Here is an 8,784-nt window from a genome sequence, read left to right as displayed (position 1 = left end):
GACAGTGAAGAAGTCCTCATGGAGGAGATCAGATACACTGAGAGAAGAGCCACAGACAGAGACAGGATCAGAGACACAGCGGAGAGTCAGGACAGTGAAGGAGTCCTCATGGAGGAGATCAGATACACTGAGAGAAGAGCCACAGACAGAGACAGGATCAGAGACACAGCGGAGAGTCAACATAGTGAAGGAGTCCTCATGGAGGAGATCAGATACACTGAGAGAAGAGCCACAGACAGAGACAGGATCAGAGACACAGCGGAGAGTCAGGACAGTGAAGGCGTCCTCTACTTAAATTATTACATTATACACAATTTGAGTTCATTTTAAAAAGTAAAAGGTAATGAAAGGAATGCATTTTCATAAGAAAGATAATACCGATATGCATGTGATAATCTTCCTTATATCATGTAGTGTGTCATTTGGACACTTTGTGGGCTTGAAATACAAAGAAAATAATGTTCTATGGTACAAGATAAATACAAAACTTAAGCTTTTATTTTAATTAGATTTGTTTATTAAGCATAAGCAATCATTTATTACATTAATATATGTGAAAATAACATTTTAGCATCATACGTTTAGTATATTTAGTCCCTAATGCTGAAAGAAATAATCATTTGTTTAATATGCACGGGTCTGTCTCAAAGGATGCAGTGCTCCTGGAGGGGCTCTCAAACCCTGCATTTCAGATGCCTAGCTGTATCCCTCACATGTGGCACCTCAGAATGACTTCTAACCTTACCTGTGGTGTCTTCAGTCCCTATTGCTCAATGCATGGTGTACGTACTACATACATGTGTCTTGAGAATGAGGAATGGGCCCCTGAGACAGTCATTTGCCTGTTTCACAAATGATCGTATTTTACTAGAGATTCTGTTTGGGATTCAGATGTGCAATCGGACAGCAATCCCTTTCAAGAAATGATACGTTCTGGATGAGGTCAGAGGTGCTGGAACACTGTATTTAGGATGTGTTTGCAGTGACTGTGTGTCTCCTGCTTCAACGCAGTGATATATAGATGTGCTCCTGTAATTTATTGGTAAATGCCCAGGGCAGTAAGCAGTCTGAGGATTTATTTCCAGACGGCATAGAGCAGTGAAGCAGTGAAGTAGTGCATAAAGCATAGGCAATCATTTATTACATTAATATATGTGAAAATAATATTTAAGCATCATACGTTTAGTATATTTAGTCCCTAATGCTGAAAGAAATGATAATTTCTTTAACATGCACGGGTCTGTCTCAAAGGATGCAGTGCTCCTGAAAGGGCTCTCAAACCCTGCATTTAAGATGCCTAGCTGTATCCCTCACATGTGGCACCTCAGAATGACTTCTAACCTTACCTGTGGTGTCTTCAGTCCCTATTGCTCAATGCATGGTGTACGTACTGCATACATGTGTCTTGAGAATGAGGAATGGGCCCCTGAGACAGTCATTTGCCTATTTCACAAATGATCGTATTTTACTAGAGATTCTGTTTGGGATTCAGATGTGCATGCGGACAGCAATCCCTTTCAAGAAATGATACGTTCTGGATGCACAGGCTGCCAACGTGAGTACGTGTTGGGTTCTTGGTTTGAATGCTCGAGTTGTCAGGCTGGCGTTTTTTGTTCCTGTTGGAGCCCATAAATATGAACAAGGCACTTGAGAACGTCTCTGTGCGGGTGTGCGTTTGTAATGACGTGTGTGTGCTCCTCTGTTTCAGTATAAAAAAATGCATTTAAGACATTCAGCCTTTTCATGTTCCTAATATTCTTTCCTTCTTGACAATAAGAACTAAGGTTGCTGCTGGGAGAGGTGTTAGTGGGGCCGGTAGGGGGTTCTCTCACCCTGCGGTCTGTGTGGGTCCTGATGCCCCAGTATAGTGACAGAGGACACTGGACTGTAAACAGGCGCCGTCCTTCGGATGAGACGTCAAACCGAGGTCCTGACTCTCTGTGCTCATTAACAATCCCGGGGTGTCTCTGGAGAAGAGTAGGGGTGTTACCCCAGTGTCCTGGCCTGATTCCCCCCGTGGTCTTGACCCATCATGGCCTCCTAATCACCCCCCTCTCTGAACTGGCTCCATCCTTCTGCTCTCCTCCCCACTGAGAGCTGCTGTGTGCTGAGCGGACTGGAGCATCATCCAGGTGGGGGCTGCACACTGGGGGGGCTGGAGGGGATCCCCCTGACCTGGGAAGAGCTCTGAGTGGAGAGTCCAGACTTATTAATTATTATGATTATTCGTGCTGCACTGGGCTCCTGTCCTGGCAGTGAGAGGGGGACTCTGTGATCAGGACAGATACTTATGACTGTATAATAATACATGATAGAAATGGAACACAGGGTAGCGCTGTAGTCTCTTCGAAACGTTTTGAACTGCCAGAAGAAGTTTTCACAACCCGGACTCGTGAAGGTACAGGTCTTCTCCCATCGTCCGGAGCAAGGTGTATCGTGTCCTGGTGATTTCTCCCGTTTCGAACGGAGTTTAATGTCGCATTTCTACTTTATTAGAGAGAGGCACTGAACATCCTGTGATGGACTGGTGTACTGTCCAGGGTGTGAGTGTGTGTGTGTCCTGTGATGGACTGCTCTCCTGTCCAGGTTGTGTGAGTGTGTGTGTCCTGTGATGGACTGGAGTCCTGTCCAGGGTGTATGAGTGTGTGTGTCCTATGATGGACTGGTGTCCTGTCCAGGGTGTGTGAGTGTGTGTGTCCTGTGATGGACTGCTGTCCTGTCCAGGGTGTGTGAGTGTGTGTGTGTCCTGTGATGGACTGCTGTCCTGTCCAGGGTGTGTGTGTGTACTGTGATGGACTGGTGGATCACAATATTAATTCTCCTCCTTGATTCCCTCCTTCATCGCCAGAGTGAAAGCGGGACACGGCAGTAAAAGCTCAGCCCTGCAGGTGGTGGTCCTCTTGGCCACACGGGGGCACTGTGTCCCCACGGGGGGGGGCTATGTTCAAGTCCCGCTGGGAATCGCACCGACGCGGCGGGGTTCGTGAACGTCCCAGACACCAAGAAAACGAGAGAAAAAAGGTCGTTTTCGGGGTTCAAGAAGCAACCCCGAGATTCAGGGAGTTTCCCCGTTGAGCTTACTCTGCCGAAAACACGCAGGTTTTATTTTTTTCCCATGCCCCCCCTCACACAGGCCGTTTCTGTAGCGTGAAGTTGTGTTTTTTTGCGCGGCGGTCGGTGAGGGGCAAAATTTTATTTATTTTTTTCCCACGGTCTGAAACAAAAACAGCCGGGTGGTGTTGTAGAGAGGTCGATGTATCTGGTTTTCCTCGTCTGCGAAACCCATTTTTTTGGGGGGGTCGTGAGGTCCCACGCAGCGCTCGGAAAAGAAAATGGCGTCTCTTTTCCCCGCAGGACGTTGGGGGGGACTCGTGTTTTTTGGACGTGGCGTGGCCCGAAATTTCCGCCCTTGGGCGCTAGAGGGGGGTGGAGGTCGGTCTTTCTTTGACTTGGGGGTAGGGGGGGTGTCTATTTTACTGATCCCCACCCCACGGAAACCCGTGTTGGACGTGGGGGTGCTGAATGCGCCCTCGACATGATTTTGTCTTTAAATTCAAGTGCAGCTTTTGTCACCCTTGGGCCGGAAACAGCTGGACCCGTTTCCCCTGCCTGTCCGAGGTGGCGACTACCGGGGTCGTACAGGGACACCTGGCTGGGTGTGACGTCACGGGGGCTTCACAATGAGCCGCCTGACGTCACAGAGCGGCGGATTCTAGCGGGGGGCGGCGCCGGAGCCCCATGAGCTCAGAGGAGTGAAGAGAGAGGAGGAGGAAAGGACTATAGAGTCCTTTCTAAACATGTGTTTCTTCCAATAAAGTTACTTCGACTTCGATCGTTAGTTTCAGCTTCAGAATCGCTCTTCAGTATCCCCGTGAAATCGGTAAGTCGCTCAAAAGCGCCGCTGGTGAGAAATAACAAAATAAGTTGAGAAAAAGTTTTTTTTTTACCGTTACTCCACTCTTATTGGTGTGATCGTGCTGTAAAAAGATATTGAGAGGAGGTGCACCTCTACACAGAGGGTGGCAGGGGTGTGGAACAAGCCGCCTAGCCCTGTGGGTGAAGCCGATACCCTGGCTTCTCTCAGGACACAGCTGGTTGAGCTCCTCCAGTCAGGACAGGAGGCTCTACTGTACACAGAGGGGGGTGGGGGTGGGGAACAAGCCGCCCAGCCCGTGTGGTTGAAGCCGATACCCTGGCTTCTCTCAGGACACAGCTGGTTGAGCTCCTCCAATCAGGACAGGAGGCTCTACTGTACACAGAGGGGGGTGGGGGTGGGGAACAAGCCGCCCAGCTGTGTGGCTCCGCCCCCTCCCCTCCCCTCTGTGACTCTGCTTGTCTCGGCAGGACGATGCACCAACAGAGATGCCGCACGGCCGTGCGCGGTCGCAGCAGGACCCGGGCCCGGCGAGGCGTCGTAAGTCCACCCCTCCCGCCCGCCGTCCAGCGTCCAGCGTCCAGCCCTCCTCCGACTGACCTCTCCACCCCCAGCAGCGCTCGCTGTATTATAATAATAATAATAATAATAATAATAAACTTGACTGATAGAGCACCTTTCATACACATAGCAGCGCAAATCGCTTGACAGACCAGGTCTCACGGTAACACCTCCAGACAAGGAGAGACACTTCCAGTGGTGATCTTGACTGAAGACGCGCCTCGGCTCAAGAGACAGGGTCGCGGGTCCATTATGGCCCTTCTGAGAGTACAGATTGCCTCTGGACGTCCCAGACCCTTCCTGGACACACTGTACAGACTCACCTGTCTAGACTCTTACTGGACACATTGTACACACTCACCTGTCCAGACTCTTACTGGACACATTGTACACACTCACCTGTCCGGACTCTTACTGGACACACTGGTCAGACTCACCTGTCCAGACTCTTACTGGACACACTGTACACACTCACCTGTCCAGACTCTTGCTGGACACACTGTACACACTCACCTGTCCAGACTCTCACTGGACACACTGGTCAGACTCACCTGTCCAGACTCTCACTGGACACACTGTCCACACTCTCACTGGACACACTGTACACACTCACCTGTCCACACTCTCACTGGACACACTGTACACACTCACCTGTCCACACTCTCACTGGACACACTGTAGAGACTGCCCAAGGCCTCTAGTCTCGACACGACTGGGATGGGCTATTTGGTCAGAGCTGTCTCGGAGATGGGCTGTTTGGCGTCTTCACAGGTCACACCGGTCAGGCAGAACCCGGACTGGCAGCGGGAGAGATCCCGGCCCAAGTCCCGGTGCTTTTCCGTAAGTCTGACCCGATCGCCTTCCGCGAGACTGGACCGGCCGCCCTGTGGTGGGCCCGGTGCCCCACATCTACCCTACAGCTCCCCCCACTGACCCCTAAACTCCCGATACCCTACAGCTCCCCACTCTGACCCCTAAACTCCCGATACCCTACAGCTCCCCACACTGACCCCTAAACTCCTGATACCCTACAGCTCCACACTCTGACCCCTAAACTCCCGATACCCTACAGCTCCCCCACTGACCCCTAAACTCCCGATACCCTACAGCTCCCCACTCTGACCCCTAAACTCCCGATACCCTACAGCTCCCCCCACTGACCCCTAAACTCCCGATACCCTACAGCTCCACACTCTGACCCCTAAACTCCCGATACCCTACAGCTCCCCACACTGACCCCTAAACTCCCGATACCCTACAGCTCCCCACTCTGACCCCCAGAGTCCTGATGGCCGAGAGGTCTCTGCTTGCTGTAGTGATTGAGTGAGCTCTGTGGACCTGACCTCTGTCTTGTGTCCTCGTTTCCAGCGTCTCCTTGTGGTCTGTCACTTCACCAGACCTGAAGGTGAGATCTGAGGAGGAGACAGAGCACCCCCTAACACCCCTGAGCTGGGTTACAGGGTAAGACAGCTTCTTACTGTTGGACACACCTGTCCACACTCTTACTGGACACACTGGACACACTCGCCTGTCCGGACTCTTACTGGACACACTGTACACACTCACCTGTCCACACTCTTACTGGACGCACTGTACACACTCACCTGTCCACACTCTCACTGGACACACTGTACACACTCACCTGTCCACACTCTCACTGGACACACTGTACACACTCACCTGTCCAGACTCTTACTGGACACACTGTAGAGACTCGCCTGTCCACACTCTTACTGGACACACTGTACACACTCGCCTGTCCACACTCTTACTGGACGCACTGTACACACTCGCCTGTCCACACTCTTACTGGACGCACTGTACACACTCACCTGTCCACACTCTCACTGGACACACTGTACACACTCACCTGTCCACACTCTCACTGGACAAACTGGACACACTCACCTGTCCAGGCGTAATCTCTGCTCCTCATCCCCCCTGCGTTGTGTCTCCCCCTCTCCCCGCTGGACAGAATCCCGTGGTGTCTTCGTGCTTCCCCGAGCTCGTCCAGAAGCTGGAGAGGGCGGCTGAGCTGCAGCTGGAGCTCCCGGGGTCGCCCGGCTTGTCCCGCTCGGTGTCCCCCCCCTCCTCGCCCGAGAGCCCAACCCGCTCCCCGCCCCCGGCCCCCCCCCCTCCGGCCCCCCCTGCTGCCTGGGGCGGTGCCCCTGCCGCTGCCCCCGCCCGTCCTGCCCCCCATCGCCCGCCCGGCCCCGCCAGGCCCCGCCTGGGGCTCCCCAGTGCGGAGGGCAAGGAGAGAGGCTGAGATGTCTGACGAGGCAAGTGGGGCAGAGTCTGTCTGTCTGTCTGTCTGTCTGTCTGTCTGTCTGTCTGTCTGTCTGTCTGTCTGTCTGTCTGTCTGTCTGTCTGTCTGTCTGTCTGTCTGTCTGTCTGTCTGTCTGTCTGTCTGTCTGTCTGTCTGTCTGTCTGTCCGTCCTTTTCTCTGTCCTTCTGACTTTCTGTTCTTTTCTCTGTCCATTTGTCCTTCTCTCCATCTGTCTTTCTGTCCTTTTCTCTGTTTTTCTGTACATCAGTCCATCTGTAATTTTCTCTGTTTTTTTGTCCGTCTGTACTTCTCTATTTCTGTCTGAGTCTCTCTTTTTCTCTGTGTCTGTCCCTCTCTCCCTGTCTCTCTCCCTGTGTCTTTCCATGTGTCTCCCTGCTCTGTGTCTGTTCTGCATTGTCCCAGCTGGGTCTCTCTCCCTGTGTCTCTCCGTGTGTCTCCCTGCTCTCTGTCTGTCCTGTGTTGTCACAGCTGGGTCTCTCTCCCTGTGTCTCTCCGTGTGTCTCCCTGTCTGCTTCTCTGTCTGTCCTGCGTTGTTCCAGCTGGGCCTGTCTCCCCGGCTCTCTGCCTTCAGCTCTGTTCGCCGATGTCCCGCCAGCCCGTCTCTCTCTCAGCCTGTCTCTTGACTTGCAGGAGGAAGAGGAGGTGGAGACAGCTCCTCCGGCAGGAGAGAGGAAGAAGGTCAGTGCTGGTCCCACCCTGCCTCCTGTCCTGTCTGTGGTGGAGTTTTGCCGTCTTGTCTGTCCCTGGGTCTCAGTGTCTCTCTCTCTTTCAGCCCTGTCTGTCAGTGTCTCTCTCAGCCTGCTGTCTGCCTGTCCCTGCCTCTCTGTCTCTCTCTCTTTCAGCCCTGTCTGTCAGTGTCTCTCTCCTCCTCCTCTCTGTCCTCAGTGTGTCTCTCTCCTCCTCCTCTCTGTCCTCAGTGTGTCTCTCTCCTCCTCCTCCTCTCTGTCCTGTGGTGTCCAGGCAATGTGTCTCTCTCCTCCTCCTCCTCTCTGTCCTGTGGTGTCCAGTGGGTCAGTATTAGTGGGCTACACCCAGGCTCACTCCCTGCGAGTGTGATCCCAGCAGAGTCTCTGTGCTCTAGGGACACTTGACTCACCTGTCTCTCTCTTTCTCTTTTGTGGTTGACGGATTGAGGCCACCAGTTGGCGGGGATATAGCGGGGGGGGCATCGTGTCCAATACTCCTTGAAACGAGACAGATTTCAAACCTCCTCCATCTGAAGAGAAGGAAGTCGACCACGAAGTCCAGGGTGTCCTAGGAAGCTCTTAAGCCATCGTTTGCCCAGCAGCCATCTCACCCTGCAGCTCCCAGCTGGCAGCCCCCTCCCCACTGGAGCCCAGCAGGTGGGAGCCTGGTCAGTACCTGGAGGGGAGACTCCTGGGAAAAACTAAGGCTGCTGCTGGGAGAGGTGTGAGTGGGGCCAGCAGCTCTCACCCTGGGGTCTGTGTGGGTCCTGATGCCCCAGTATAGTGACGGGGACACTGGACTGTAAACAGACGCCGTCCTTCGGATGAGACGTCAAACCGAGGTCCTGACTCTCTGTGGTCATTAACAATCCCGGGGTGTTTCTGGAGAAGAGTAGGGGTGTTACCCCAGTGTCCTGGCCTGATTCCCCCCTGGTCTTGACCCATCATGGCCTCCTAATCACCATCGTCTCTGAACTGGCTCCATCCCTCTGCTCTCCTCCCCACTGAGAGCTGCTGTGTGCTGAGCGGACTGGAGCATCATCCATGTGGGGGCTGCACACTGGGGGGGCTGGAGGGGATCCCCCTGAACTGGGAAGAGCTCTGAGGGGAGAGTCCAGACTTATTAATTATTATTATTATTCGTGCTGCACTGGGCTTCAGTCCTGGCAGTGAGAGGGGGACTCTGTGATCAGGACAGATACTTATGACTGTATAATAATACACGATAGAAATGGAACACAGGGTAGCGATGTAGTCTCTTCGAAACGTTTTGAACTGCCAGAAGAAGTTTTCACAACCCGGACTCGTGAAGGTACAGGTCTTCTCCCATCGTCCGGAGCAAGGTGTATCGTGTCCTGGTGATTTCTCCCGTTTCG

General features: G+C 53.0%; 1 long non-coding RNA gene across 1 annotated transcript; it reads left to right on the top strand.

The window, feature by feature from the left end:
- Positions 1–2,434: 2,434 nt before the first annotated feature.
- Positions 2,435–6,548, top strand: LOC138242987 (uncharacterized). Its single transcript, XR_011191858.1, has 4 exons — positions 2,435–4,414; positions 5,207–5,275; positions 5,804–5,896; positions 6,411–6,548. It is a non-coding gene; the product is annotated as an uncharacterized lncRNA (long non-coding RNA).
- Positions 6,549–8,784: the final 2,236 nt, after the last annotated feature.

Source organism: Lepisosteus oculatus, chromosome 14 (genome assembly GCF_040954835.1).
Source record: "Lepisosteus oculatus isolate fLepOcu1 chromosome 14, fLepOcu1.hap2, whole genome shotgun sequence".
Taxonomy (NCBI): Eukaryota; Metazoa; Chordata; class Actinopteri; order Semionotiformes; family Lepisosteidae; genus Lepisosteus; species Lepisosteus oculatus.
The sequence above is the reverse complement of the archived record's forward strand: the minus strand, read 5'-3'. Positions and strand labels throughout refer to the sequence as shown.